We start from the raw sequence: 14,938 nt of genomic DNA, 5'->3' as shown, positions 1-14,938 counted from the left end.
TTTCGGGCCCACTTGGTGTGTGCTTGGGCTGAGCATTGAGCTTTCATGTGTAGAGACTCTTTTTAGAGTTAAACGCCAGGTTGTAGCCTATTTCTGGCGTTTAACTCTGATTTTAAACCTGTTTTTGGTGTTTAACTCCAGAATAGGGCAGGGAGTTGGCGTTTTAATGCCAGTTTGTGTCATCAAAACTCGTGAAAAGTATGAACTATTATATATTGCTGAAAAGTCCTGGATGTCTACTTTCCAACGCAATTAAGAGCGCGCCAATTGGATTTCTGTAGCTCCAGAAAATCCACTTCGAGTTCAGGGAGGTCAGAATCCAACAGCATCTGCAGTCCTTCTTCAGCCTCTGAATCATATTTTTGCTCAAGTCCTTCAATTTCAGCCAGAAATTACCTGAAATCACAGAAAAACATACAAACTCATAGTAAAGTCTAGAGATGTGATTTTTATTTAAAAACTAACAAAAATATACTAAAAACTAACTAAATCATACCAAAAAGTATGTAAAAATAATGCCAAAAAGCGTATAAATTATCCGCTCATCAAGGTCCATAGTAAAAAAATTAAATACATGCATATTTTTATCTATACCGATTCTCAAACTTGTTCTTCCTTTACTACTTCTCTAAGCTCAGCAACAGTCCATTCCTTTGTCCATGGTTCAACGCCGCCAGAATAGCCCCTAACATCCCCGTGTTTGTTGGTATTTAAGTAAAGTATCTGTACAAAAACACATGAGGAAATTAGCACTACCGTTCAAGCGAATCAAGGTATAACAAGTGATATGGCTCAACCTACCAAGAGAGCAAACACGCATCCATCAATAGTTCTTATACAATCTTCCTTATATTTTCTTAAGCCCTCCTTAACACAGTCATAGATGTGTCTACTCCAAAAAAATCTCATTGGATTACGTACATCTATCATGCCCGGGATGAATGATGTAGTAACATACTTATTACTGGAAGCAAACAGAAAGGCCTTCATGACAAACATTATGAAGTAGCACTGAAACTCCTCCTTTTCTACTTCTGTTGTAACCGAGCATCTAATAACATGGTTCTTAACCTCTTTTTGGATTCTACCTTCAAAGGTCTCTATAAGGTAACGATGCTTCTTCATATCTAATTTTGGGAAGCTATCACCTGTAAAATGGAAGCACATGGTTGAGAGAAGTATTACTAGATCCAAAAAACACTAACTAGCAATAGGCTTACTAGGCACCGTATAAGAAAACATATACGCACTTTACATTAAATATATATTTTACGTATTACCTTTTACAGGGAGACCCAATGCTTGACTTATCAATCATGCATTAACCAGTATGTCTCCGGTCTCAACCTCCAAATGCATTCGATCCTTGTTATGTGACCGCACTAGGGCGACTATCAAATCTTTGTTCATCGACTACCTTGGGATGTGCCTCAAGCATCCAAAACCCATTTTCTCAACTTCTTGGTATTTGATTAGATCTTTATCTTTTAAATGTTCCATCATATCTGCAATGGCAGTTCGAGAGCAATGGGTATCAAGTGTTTTCTAAAAAATTGAGCCACTAGTTAGTATATGTGAAATTGTGTATGTCACTTGCTATCCTTGAAAGTTTTTAAAGTGAGAAATAAACTACCTTTTTAGGACTCTCTGGTTTCTTCGGCCTTCCAACTTTCTTTTTGACATTATTATCATTAGATTCATCAAGTCTGCCATCGAAAGCCTTACTAGCTGCTGATTTTCTTTTCTTTGAACCAGCCGAAGTACGTTTTCTAATTGGCATTATGATTCTAGACTGCACATTGTTCATATCATAAAGTTAAACAAAAACTTTTGACCAAAAACACTTGTAGAATTGAGGAAACAACATAAACACATCCTGAATCATAATAATCTATGCTAATTATTTCATCAACACATCCAAAACTCATATACCTATGATAAGATTACAAATCCAAATTTATAGGATTACACATCCAAAATTTATACCTATTACATATCCAAAAATTGAAAATATTAAACATCCATATTTATACGTTTACACAACCCAAATCACCAAATAACTGCCAGCTAAAGAAAACACGACTTGCATATACAAAGTTAGACATCAGTAGAACTCTTGGTCATCATCAAAGTTTTTGAAAGAATAATGCCTCAATTATTGAGCATTTGCTTACTGGTATTCTATTTCAAAACTACTCAAATTTTATAATAATAAAATGATTAGCTGTGTAGTACGTAAATCAATAAATAATTGATGATAAGTTGATTAATCGCTTTTTGGCTAAAGATTGAAATTTTGCAGGAAAAATCCTCAACAAAAAAATAAACAATAAAAACAAATAAATCATCAACACAAGTATGAGAATAGAACAACTAAGCAGTAGTAAGATTCATAAATTACTCCCCGCAGACAACTAAAACTCACGTAAACACATCAAAAACTTAGTGAAAAACGTAAACACTTCTAAAATACAGAAATTGTTCATGCAAAAAAAATTTATCATTGCAATATATATGAGAATCTCTTCAGGCTATTTTATTTGATTTTTTATTTCAAAAAAAAAATAAAAAATTCATCCATTTATCCTTACAGTTCTTAGTTGTCGGCTCAGACAGCAAAGAACATTGAAGGTACCAGATTATTTGACATATCTGGTTTTTTTTTGTGTGAGTAAAAAATGACCTATTTTTTAATATGAAATTGTTATTATGCTTGTATTGCTCAGAGTATATGCTACAAAAGTTTGACATAGAGCCTGCTGAACTCCCTGAAGTGAACAAATCATTACATAAGATTTATGGGATAACAATGGCTGGTCTGAGGGTATGATTTAATCAAACTTTATATTTGATCTATTTTTTAAATATACTTTTACAGTTGTTGATTAATGAACAAGTCATTTCCCTTTTGTCTATTAATATATCCTTCCAGGTAATTGGCTATGATTTTGACTTGGTGACTTTCATAGGTAATACACATATTTGTTTGTCCATTTTATTGTTCTCCACATTCATATCAAGTTGAATTATTTTAAATAGGTATCTAAAACAATTTTGTGTTGTACAGATTTGTTTTTGGGAAATTACCATATCACTTGCTGAACCCAGATCCAGTTCTAAGGGGGTATTTTGCAGAGCCTCCCTATTAGGAAAGTGGTAAGGTCTTCTTCGTAAATTTTGAAGGAAAAAATAAAAAATTACCAATAAAAATAAATAAATCCTCAACACAAGTATGGCAATAGAACAACTAGGCAGCAGTAAAATTCACAAAATACTCCCCTACAGACAACTAAAAGTTGAGTAAACACATCCAAAACTCAGTGAAAAACGTAAACCCTTCCAAAATACAGAAATTGCACATGCAAAAATAATTTAACATTGCAATATATATATATATATATAAGAATCTCTTTAGCCCATTTTATTCGATTTTTAATTTTAAAAAATTCAAAAATTTATCCAGAATAATAAGAAAAGTAATGGTATTAGAAAATACACAAAGAAAAATTCTATAAACAGATACCCATCCAAACCTTAGTCATGATGAGAGAACCAAAAAATATAAAAAATTGAGAATAGCATTTATAGAAAGGTACCTACTTTTGGCGATTCAACACATCTGGATTCATAGATCCATCTAAAAGCCTAAACAAAATATGAAACTCAAAACCAGAAATAAAACATCGTGAGCAGATGCATAGATTTGGATATATGATTACAGTCACAAAAAAGGAGGCATTTTGAGAGAGAGCCAGAAAAGAAGATCGAAAAGGGTAAGTGAATCTAATAGAAAGAGAAGACCTGAAAGTAGCCATTGGCAGCAGCGATGTGAAGGGGAAAGTGGCAGTCATAGACAGTGGTGTGGTGCATGCGAGTTGGGTGTGTTTGAAGCGTTGACGAGGAGGAGGAGGGCGGCGACGAAGATGAGCGTTGACGAAGAGGAATGCAGCGTTGTGGATGAGTGCGGAGGAGGAGGAATGCAGCGTCGAGGATGAGCGCCGAGGAGGAGGGTGGCACGGATCAACGGTAGTAAAGGATGACTTCTCTGGGTTTTCGATGTGCGCCTCTGGGTTTTAGAATGTGACTTTTCTTATTCCTTCAAAATTTTGTATAGGATTAGTTAATAATTAGATGATTTAAGGTTTATTTTAGAATTTTAAAATCTAAAATTTTGAATTTTAATTAATTTGATTTTTGGATGTGTATTTAAATTGTAATATATTAATAATTAAATATATTAAATCTGAAACAAAAATTTAAAATTTAAAATTTAAAATTTTGTTTTATTTAGTTTGTATTTAAGATGTGTATTTAATTTTAAAAAGACACTAAATCTAATAATAATTTTTAGATGTGTTTGTTTTATTTTTTTTAAAATTGTTGTAATAAAAGGCTGAATATTATACCATATTTAAAGGATACCTAGTTGAATTGTTTTTTTAATACCTTCTAATTCATTTAATATTTATATGGTTTGGAACAATTTATTTTGATTTCGAAAAATTGAAATGATTTAAAAAAATTCATTTTAAATTCATTTTAAAATAATGAAATTTATATAAAATTTAATTTAAGTTGTAAAAAATTTTAATGATTGAAACACAAAGATGGAAAAATTAATATCCAAAATTTATATATAGCTTCCAATGATCTTTTCTTCGTAAGCTTTTAAGAGAGTAGTTTCCAAAACTATTTTCTAAGATTATAAAGTTAGCATTTAATACCAATAATTTTAAAATATATTATATTAAATTTATAATTATAAAAATAAAAATAAGTTTTTAAATTTTAAATCCATCATCGAACACATGATCCTTCAAATACTACCCACAACATCAACCCCATCAGGTCAAGCTTCTCTACAATGAAACACAAACACATCAGCCATTGGCGTATAGGTCCAGTGACCCATTAAGACATTTGGTCCATTACAATTAGCCTAATTCTTATGAAGAATGCCCCCAACAGTATACTGATTAGACTCAGCCGCTGGAGAATATTGTTCATTACTGTTATAGAGTCGGTTGATTGAGGCGTTGTGGTTGGAGTGGATACACAGGCTACAATTGGGTGGTGTAGTAGTCGCAGATCCTTGCCCATTGCCGGCGACATCTTCACTGCTCGCCTTTGTTGGTTCTCTCTCCAATCGGGTCTGCTTCCGACTGCGTTTGCCGAGGAGAATACGACGCTATTTCTTTGAGCTGTTGGACCTTCTCGCTGAAGCATTGCCCACCATTCTGCTCGCCGTCCATGACCGCGAGCGTCTTGTTCCTTCAGCTCGTTGCCTGTTGTCTTTTCTTCGTCTTCTCAGCCACACTTTCGCTGTCGTCACGGTCAGTTGCTTCTGTCATCGTCTGGTCGTTGCCATGCTCGAAGTCTCGAACCGCTTTCTGCATTCACCAATGGCAACTCCTTTCTCAATCTCCGAGTCTCGTCGTTTGGATGTATCTCTGCTGAATAGCACTTCTGTCGCCATCCGTCATCGTCCTCCGTCGCTCTGAATCACCTTGGGTCATAACAACAATTATTAAGTATACATCAATTTGAGATAATAAATTAAAAAACATGTTCAATAAAAATTGTTGGGTATACATATGTTCCCAAGAATCAGAACCCAACTCTCTATGTTCTTTTTGGAATTGCCAAAACCACACATAAAATACAAGTATTGAAAGATCCATTCACCAACCCAACAAAAGTATCCAGTAGGCATCCATTAACGGGCCAAATACGAGCCCATTAACTCGTCACGTCACTCTCAGCTCGGTTTGCCCCTTAGTCAACATCCAGCCATTACATACCCCTGCAGCAACCTCTGCAAGCTGCTTCCCCACTACCAGCATAAATCCACGTGTCTGCATGACATTCATTCCAAAAAAATATCTGTAAAAAAATATCTATATACTATAACTTGAGTACAACCCGTGCTACGTGCGGTTATATAATTTATCTATATGGCTAATCATACATAAAAAATTGATATTAAAGAAATAAAGAAAAAGTCTAAATTTAAACACAATGATATAAACATGTATAATGATAAAAGTCAATCTTTCAATTTAAATATGTTAATGTATGTCGAGAAGCTTCACTTCTTTACGAATAATAAATGTCTAGTTAGCTGCATTATAATGTTACTTATTTTTTCGTTTAAATTTTTTCAAATTTTATTATTTTATTTGTTGATGTATGATTATATTTTTCTTATCTAAACAAAGTGGAACTGAAGACAGTTGAAAATAATTTATAATGTTGTTTAATTTGTTATTTCAATTTATATAAATTGTTTGAAATATAATTTTTTTTTGTATTAACATATAATTCATCACGTGAAAAATTTTGTTTAATTAATTATATACTTAAATTATAAAAATACCATTTAAGAGTTAGTGCATTATAGTTATTCATCCTTTTTATACCAATCTTATTTAAAAATCAGGATAATGGTCCTACTTATATTTTGAACTACAGATATTCTATTGTACTAATATAGTATATAGTAAATAGTTACTTTACTATGAATTTTCTTTAATATGATAATCATCAATGTATAGTGGACTAATATAGTATATAATAATTGTAATAATATAATAATTTTATAATAATTGTAGTAATATAATAATACAGTGCCAATACTTATAGTAATATAATATGTACTAATATAGTAGATGATAATTTTAAAATGCATTTGCATATAAAATGAGAATGACAATGCTTAAAACTCACTTAGGTGTCAACTCTTTAATTCATTATATTTTCTTTATGTCATGTGTCACCTCAATAACAAAGAGCCCAATTAGCTTATAAAAAAGACATTTTAACATTTTGACAGATGTCAACTATTTGTAATAAATTTTGATAAAAGATTACACATGTCCTCCTTTCTTCTTCTAGTAGATCACAGCTGTGTCTTGATTATATCATTAGTTACTAAAACCATCTCTACCTCCCATACATTTAATGAAAATAAATTCTCACCTACCATTTCACCGCATGGGTGCCACTAAATCAAGATGACCCACTATATATATAATGAGTAGCTGCAGATACTTGTAATTATAATTACTTTGAAGAAGTCCTTTTCTTTCCTTCGAAATTGATATTTCAGAATCAATCATGTATTGTTGAATGCGATATCACTAAAGACGTTGAAAAACTCGCTCAAGGCTGGCTTGAACACAGTTTTTGGGGGTAGCTTGCATGCATCAGGTACGATTCAGTGATCGGCTTGAAAATTTTTTGGGATCTGCATTTTCATATTACAATTGTAAAAAGAGTTAACTTTTGTATGTCTGTTATGGTTTCATAATATTTGAATTTAATTGTGTGTTCCAAATTGATCAGTTTGGCCGAGCATAAAAATGGTGGTGAAAAAGATCATCGAAACTTAATTGAGGTGATGTGTGATCTCTTTATTAATTTACTTTTTAGTCTTGATTATTGCTAATATATTATCGAAAACAGTATACTGGTCACCATTCTGGTCACCATTCTGACATAACTGATCCTGATATAAGTTGATAGTAACAATTTGTTGTTTGTAAAAATAACCATTGAAAAAATGTTATAATTAGTAGTTGCTTTGGTAAAATTGTGATCTGATTAAGCTTCAACTATTTTAAACTTCATTTATGGTGGTGTTACTATTTGCTTGTGTGCATTGGTGTGTTTGTTCGGGTGAAGAGTATTTTAGATGATGTTGTTGTCTCCGTTGTTGAAGGTTTATTTGAGTGAAAATGCGGCTCAGAAGATGAAAATAAATTGTGGTCTTATATAAGATCTGTGGAGGTTCAATGCTACTTATATTCATGCTGGACAGGTTGTTTTTCCTTTTCTATGAATGTTGATTTTTCTTAATTTTATCTATCTCTTCTATGATGCTCATAATAGTAATTTTGATATTTTTGTTATGGCTGTTGGTATTGTTGAGCGTTGATTTGAGCATAGATGCTGCTCAGGAGATGAAAAGGGATTCTGAACTTCATAAGAGATTTTGATATCTAATGCCAGTTGTGTTCGCTTCAAACAGGTATTTTTCCATTTATACTCTATTATAATCACTTTCCATTGTTTTGCGAGAATGTATACAAATGCAATGTTCTATTTTGAAGTTGAATAAAAATGCCAAGAGTAATCTGCTGGTGCTGTTAGTTTTGGCTTGTGTGCATTGGTGTGTTAGTTCGGTTGAAGAGTAATTTTGATGGTACTTTCACCATTGATATTGTTGTAGGTTTCTTTGAGTGAGAATGGAGCTCAAAAGATGAAATGAAATTTTGAATTTACAGCAGATCTGTGGAGCTCTGATGCTGTTGGAGACGTGTTTTTCCTTCTTTTCAAGTAATGTTAAATTTCCTTTTTTTTCTCTCTCTCTTTTATGATGCTGTTGGTATTCTTAATTGTTAATTTGAGTGAGGATCTTGCTAATAAAATGAAAAGGAATTGTGAACTTCATTAAGAGATCAGATTTGGATTTCTAATTCTACTTGTCAATTGGTTTTTAAAAATGTGTTTTTCCATTTAGAATATTTTATAATCACCTTCCTTTGTTTTTCCATTTATACTATTTTATCAACTGAAGATGATATAAAGCAAAGAGGCTCAAACGAAGAATCCTTCTAATGTAAGGCTTGCCAAAAGTTGCTGGTATAGAGAAAGACAACTTTGATATGGTCCCGTGATATAAAGTTTTGACATGTATGCAATATAGTTATGCAGCGGTCTAAATTAAATAGCCATCATCTTTTATATTTTAAAATAACTCACGAAGAATGAGTTGTTAGCGTAGTGAAACTTTTATCTTTTTTTCTCTAAATTATACATGTGTTTGATCATCGTTGCTCTAAATTGTTGTGCAGCTTGGGAAGTTGCTAAACCAACTATACTCAAGATCTGCGAAATGTATTGTGCAAGTATTATAACATATCTTTTACCCTCCTTTTAGTGTATGAATATCTGAAAGGAGATATCCTTTTGAATCATTGTGTCTGTCCATTCTTGTTTGACACAGCGGTAGCTTGCTGTAGACTTTCTAATTTAATGTATAAAGGAACAAATATATAAATAACCAAGACTTTCTAATTTAATGTTTAATATATAAAGGAACAAATATGGGTTAACGCTCATATAATGTCGAGTTTTGGTTTAGCGTATGTGTTTGCTAGCACGGTATTTTACCAAGCAGGTGTTGATATATATATTACTCTTGAATGGTAACATTGTTATGAAATTTTAGATAGTCTTCTGCATAATCACATATCATTTTTTCGTATTATGGATGCTAAATTCTGATAGAGTGATTGCCTCAATGTTATAAAAAGACATTTTTAAGAAAATAACTTTATCAAATAATGGATAATAAAGTTATATCCTCACAGTTCTAACAAATTTTGAATTTAGACTTCATATATTCTGTTTTGACACGCACTAAAATTAACATGAATTAACATGACTCGACTTATGAAATGCTAACTAATGCTCTCGTAAAGTCATAAAAAACCAAAATGCACCATCTTTTGAGGTCAGATTGATCGAGGGGGATATTATATAGTTATTCTACTTGTGTGACTCCTTTTCTGGGGTTTAATATGAAATTCACCTGAAATAAAAAAAATGCTACCTTTTTTAACTGTTAGAAAAAATCACAAAATGTGACATGAGTTCCGTTGATGAATTTGAAAGAACGACAGCTGAGCATATACTTTTAAAATGTTTAATGCCAACCTAACTGATTGACTTGCTAATATAGTAGGATTAGAGCTATTTCTACAAGCGTTTGTGAACTTTTATTCCAAAATGTCATTTTTTTGGATCCTTGCTCTCTTTTTCTACTCAACATATCTGGTTTGAAAATATCACCTGCAAAAAGAATGATCTGTTCTGTTAGGTTAATTATGATGGATTTGTGGTATATTGTTATAAGAATGGTCTGCCATCGCATATAGAGATCATTTTGAATTTTTTTTATGCACATTACAAAATGCACTTCTATCTTTATGAAGTTATATATATATATATATATATATGTTCGAATGGAATTTATTTTAATGGAATGCTACATTTAATACTTTACTGATCCTATATGTTTGCTTTTTTTATTGACTTATAAAAACTTGATTTACTAACCAGCAACCAAGAATTATAAATTGATACGCTCATCTAAAAACCATGAAATTAGAACATATCCATTATATTAAAAACATATGAGGATCTTGAACTAAGAAGCATGCAATTAGGACAAGCCTTATGGGTGGTACTCGCAGAATAAAGCTACTTAGACAACGTTTCTAAATACTTCTTTGAACACCACATTGTTTGTTTCTTTCTTCTCATTTTCTAAACTGCAACATATAGTTGTATATAGTTGTCCATGTGTGAATACAGGTTTTTTTAATATCAATCCAACATGTGACGATGACTGCCCTTAACTCTTGTTAATTGTCATTGCATAAGAAACCATGATAGGAAATTGTCGCTTTTGAAATTTAAATGGTATCTTATGATCAGAAGGGGTTAGGATCATTCTAGGAATAAACACTTTTTGGCCAGTTCCCTTCCTTTGTTAAATTTTTTGCTTTTATTATGTATTTTCCAAGTTTGGACACAACCAATTATGTGCCATTACAAAGACCTGCTGAGTGATCTATGTTTCTTAGTAACATGATTGGTGTCCCTACCTTAACAGTTATCTCATGGTTTGGTACACCTGAGCATCTAATAGTGTTTAGGAACTCTAGTGTGTGAATTGATGCCAAAATATCAATCTTTGTTTTAGATTTAGAACTATAATAAGTCCGAGCTTTGGATGGGTTCAAGCTCATCATATAGTTGTTGATTTCATCCACCGGTTATAGTGTCGGTGCGAGGATGGCTTTGTCTTTTACATGTGAAACTGATGAATCCAATTCACATCCCATTCAAAGAATGGTGAATCAATTCTTTTGGCAAGCGTACCAAAATTATTGTCAAGTAATAACCCACAGTGGAGTGGGATCATATCCATAGAGATTAGAAAATTCAAGCAGTTTTAATCGATTGATGAATTAGTCAAGCGGAACAAATAGATTGTGATTGCAGAATTATAAATGGCAGAAATGTAAATGGCTAGAATATAAAAGAAAGCAATAAAGTGCAGAAATGGAAATGGCAGAATGTAAAGTGCAGAATCATAAATGATTTGAATGTAAATGGGAGTGGGGAATTAATGAATGTAAAATTAAGCTATAAAGAAAGGGATAGATAAGAATGGGAAAATTCATTGAGATCAGGAGATGTTGTCTCTTTGGATCAATTTCAGCTTATATCTTCTTCAATCATGCAACTCATTGACTTCTTGGCAATCATGATTGATTGAGCTCCAATCCCTTGGTGACTCAATCTTTCAGATCTTGATCAATAGTCAATTCCTTGGTCTAATTGCTCATGAAGAGAGATATGCTTGGTCCCTGATTATACCACACACCATCATAGGTCCAAGTAGAGGGAGGATTATATGTCACATATCCAAACACCAAAATTCAGATCTTACTCAAATGTGAGAAGGGATTTCAAGCATGGTTTCATGTTTCCTTTTCCAAGGTTCCCATGAAACTCATTTTGCATTCAATCTCTTTCCCAAGATAATTGAACACTAAGCATTAAGAACGAAATTCCTTCTAGCAAATCAAAGAGAAGATGAAGAGAAGAAGAATTTCACTATCATCAATCTATCAAGTACAACAGAGCTCCCTCTCTCAATGAGAGAGAATTTAGCTAATCATAACTCAAGGAAAGTACTCAAAAGTAAAGAAGATGATGAAGTGTAAAAGTGAATCTAAAACTAATATCTCTAACTGCTTAACCCCCTTCTTCAGTACTCCTTAGGGGTATTTATACTACTCCTAGCAAAAATAAAAGAATTACAAAAGTGAAAAAATAAAATTACATTTTAGAGGGAAAAGAAACTCAATAAGTGTGACTTCCCAGCTAGCGTGTGGTTGGCGCTCTAGTGGCGTGTCACGTGCTCCCTCAATTCTGGCTTGGCATGCCACGCCAAGTCCCTCAAGTGGCACGCTCATCTTTATAACAACCTTGGCATGCCAAGCCTTTGAGCTCAAGTGGCACGTCCTAGCCTCTCTCCATTTCTCTTTGTCTCTGGAAACTTGAACTAGCGTGGCACGCCTAGGGTATGGCATGCCACGCCCTTGCTACATGCTTGACCAAGCTTCTCTAGAAAGTTGAACTAGCGTGGCACTCCCAGGGTCTGGCATGCCACGTCCCTTTGTGAACAAGTGACTCTTCTGTTTGGCGTGCCACGCCACGAACTCAAGTGGCACGCCCCAATGGTTTTTGCTCTCTGAATGACACTGGCGTGCCACGCTTGGGGATCAAGTGGCACGCCCAAGTGAAGAGTAATGGATGGCGTGCCACGCCTTCGACACCAAATGGCGCACCCCATGTATTTGGCCTCCTTCATCCTCTCTGGAAACTTATACAAGCATGCCACGCCTAGAGACTGGCGTGCGATGCCCATGATCTTGACTTGGTTCCAGTAGCTGGCGTGCCACGCCTTAGCCTTCAAGTGGCATGCCCAGCCCTTGCTTTGGCCTCTTTGTCCATTGGCGTGCCATGCCTGGTCGCTCAAGTGGCACGCCTAAGTGAGATTGAGAGCCTAGCGTGCCACGCCTTCGACCTCAAGTGGCACGCCCAGCCTTCAATTGCCTTCAGCCCCTTCTTTGGATTTTTGTACCAGCGTGCCACGCCATGCTGCTCAAGTGGCACGCCCATACATTTGTGGACTTTTCAAGTTTGGCGTGCCACGCCTGGATCTTCAAGTGGCACGCCCAAGTGACTTTTTGGAGCTGGCGTGCCACGCCTTCGATATCAAGTGACACGCCATAGTGAAGGTTCCTCCTGGATTGATGAGTTGGCGTGCCACGCCCCTTGGCTCAAGTGGCACGCCCATAGTAGCTGATGGGTTAGGCGTGCCACGCCCAACCTGGCATGCCACGTCCCTTTTGTGTCCTCCATTGTTGCTCTTTGGAACTTTGTACTAGCGTGCCACGCCCACATGCATGCTTGAACTTCTCCTCTGGAATTTAGTACTGGCGTGCCACGCCTAGTTCCTGGCATGCCACGCCAGTGCATTTTTGTGGCATTTGCTCCAAAGTGGCACGCCAGTTTCACACGCCCAGCTTCTTTGTTGCTTTCTTCCCATTTTTATGCCTTTTTCACCTGAAATTCAGCACAACTCATCTCAAAGTAGTGTACCATAATATTCATCAAATAATGCATGAATTGTACTGATCAAATGAGATTTATGCTCTTTTATGATCCTCTTTATGCAAGAAAGAAGGGTAGATGATGCAAGTCATCACAACACCAAACTTAAGCTTTGCTTGTCCCAAGCAAATCAATGTGAGTAAGCCTTTATAACTTGAGGTCTTGGCCTTGAATGATTGCAACATGACTAAGGGTAGGACTAAGTATTCAACACATGTATGAATGTTTTAATGTCATGAAAAACTCTTAGATCCTTGAGGGTTCTTTCAAATATAGGCCTCGGGGGTCCTTTCTATTGATTGTCACTTTGAAGTAGTAAGAGTTGTTTTGCTTTCTCTTTGGTTGTGCTTTCTTGACCACGACTATAAGTGTTTTGTCTCAAAACAACCCTTTAATTAAGCTTTCAATTAGCACTCCCAAACCAGTTGGTTTTAGGGTACTGGGTGTTGAAACACTCCTAAGAATCTACTTGCGCATGTCTCTTCTTGACACATCTTCACCACAAGCATCTACTAGGATCCTTAACTCCCTTTTTTGAGCTTTTTTAATGTTTCTTTTCCATTCAAGTAGTTGATGCTCAAAGTCTTGGGTCTTTATTGCTTACTACTTCTTGGTTCTATGGATATTCAAGGAACACCCCTTTACCTTTTCTTGTCATACCTTCTAAGACTAGTTGCTTTCCATGACTCATTTTCTTTTTAGTTCATTCAAGGTTCTACACTTAATTTTTTATTTCTTAGTTTGTTGGATGATCTATCTTGGCCTTGGTTTCTCTTACTCTTATTTTTCGCACAACTCACAGTAACTCTTATGGAGACAAGCTCTACTTTTATTTATGTTAGAAATGAAGACTTGAAATACATTGCATTTTCTTTCTTGTAATCTAAAGGACTCATAAAGACTTCAAACATGAAATAAAACTAAGTAGAAAACATAAACTATCCTAGCATGATTATTTATTCTGACAGAAAGTAAATCAAACAAAAGCTTAAACATGATTTCAGAAATTAGGGAGTGTCAACTATGGGGCTTAACAACTTTGAGCAGATTTATCTTCAGTTCATTGGCTCCTTTCCTTTGTCCTTCTTCTTGGAAGGGGAGAAGCCACCTTCATCTTGCTTGGAGGAACCTTCTTGTGCCTTAGCATCCTTAGGCTTCCAGAATCCTAGCCTCCTCATATAATTCCTTTCATCTTCCTTATGTTTGGCTAGAATTTCCTCTTGTCTTGCACTCAGCTCCTCCATTCCTTGCATGAAGGTTGGGTATCCTGGGTTTAGAGCGGCCACGGTATTACACAAGTGATTCAGATTCGCTTGTGTATTGATGTCATACTGCCTCCTGGATATGGTTCTGGCATCATAGAGATTTCTGAATTCAGCCAGGTTTCTCTGTTGCCATTTGCCTTGCTCTACTATTTTATCCAGTGCACTTCGCACCTCTTTCCAGTGAAATTGTTCTTGCTGCTTCTTCCTCATATGCTCCCAACTCCATTGGAGTTGTTGTATGTTTTGGTTCACTTGGCTCCATTGTTGTTGCTGAGTCTCCTTGAGTTGGTTGACATCTTCCCTCAAGTGGTGTAGGTCTCCCTTCATTTGGTGTACATCTCCTTGCAGTTATTCCCAGTTGAATTCCTCGGGAAATTATTGATATTGGTAGTGTGGTGGTGGTGGTTGAAGTGCTA

The 14,938-nt window shown here is 34.9% G+C and overlaps 1 long non-coding RNA gene across 1 annotated transcript; it reads left to right on the top strand.

Annotated features, from left to right (window-relative positions):
* The first annotated feature begins 7,819 nt into the window (after positions 1–7,819).
* LOC112750347 (uncharacterized) lies at positions 7,820–9,090 on the top strand. The gene is made up of 3 exons (XR_003175668.2): positions 7,820–8,029; positions 8,231–8,337; positions 8,856–9,090. It is a non-coding gene; the product is annotated as an uncharacterized lncRNA (long non-coding RNA).
* Positions 9,091–14,938: the final 5,848 nt, after the last annotated feature.

The sequence above is a fragment of the Arachis hypogaea genome, chromosome 15 (genome assembly GCF_003086295.3).
Source record: "Arachis hypogaea cultivar Tifrunner chromosome 15, arahy.Tifrunner.gnm2.J5K5, whole genome shotgun sequence".
NCBI classification, from domain to species: Eukaryota; Viridiplantae; Streptophyta; class Magnoliopsida; order Fabales; family Fabaceae; genus Arachis; species Arachis hypogaea.
Note: the sequence above shows the minus strand (reverse complement) of the source record. Positions and strands in the feature narration are given on the sequence as shown.